This window comes from Chrysochloris asiatica, unplaced genomic scaffold (assembly GCF_000296735.1).
Source record: "Chrysochloris asiatica unplaced genomic scaffold, ChrAsi1.0 scaffold00025, whole genome shotgun sequence".
Lineage (NCBI taxonomy): Eukaryota > Metazoa > Chordata > Mammalia > Afrosoricida > Chrysochloridae > Chrysochloris > Chrysochloris asiatica.
In genome coordinates, this window is record NW_006408543.1 from 7,599,225 (window position 1) to 7,599,741 (window position 517).

Below are 517 nucleotides of genomic sequence, written 5' to 3' on the forward strand. Positions count from 1 at the left end.
CTCGCGTATGCACTGTGAGCTGGTGGAGTGCAGTTGTGTCTTAGAGCCTCGCGTATGCACTGTGAGCTGGTGGAGTGCAGTTGTGTCTTAGAGCCCTGCATATGCACTGTGAGGTGGTGGAGGGCCGGGCTGCTCCGTGCGGGTCGGGCAGCCCAGAGCCTCCCACAGAGCTTGTTTCCTTGCAGAGTCGCAGTCAGTGGGTTGGCTGAAGCCACAGAAACAGTCGTGAGAATGACATGTGGCCGACCGATGCTGATTGGAGCATGGTTTAGGTTTTGCCAAACAAAACGACATCATAGTAGTCCCCTCCCCCAGAAAAATGTTTTGCTAAATGAGGGCAAGTCCACAAGTAATGTTCCAAGGGTTTCAGGTCATATATGTTGTTGTTGTTAGGTGCCATCGAGTCGGTACCACCCATAGCGACCTTATGCACTGCAGAATGAAACACTGCCCGATCCTGGGCCAACCTCACTACTGTTGCCGTGCGTGAGTCCATCGATGCTGCCACTTGGCCAAT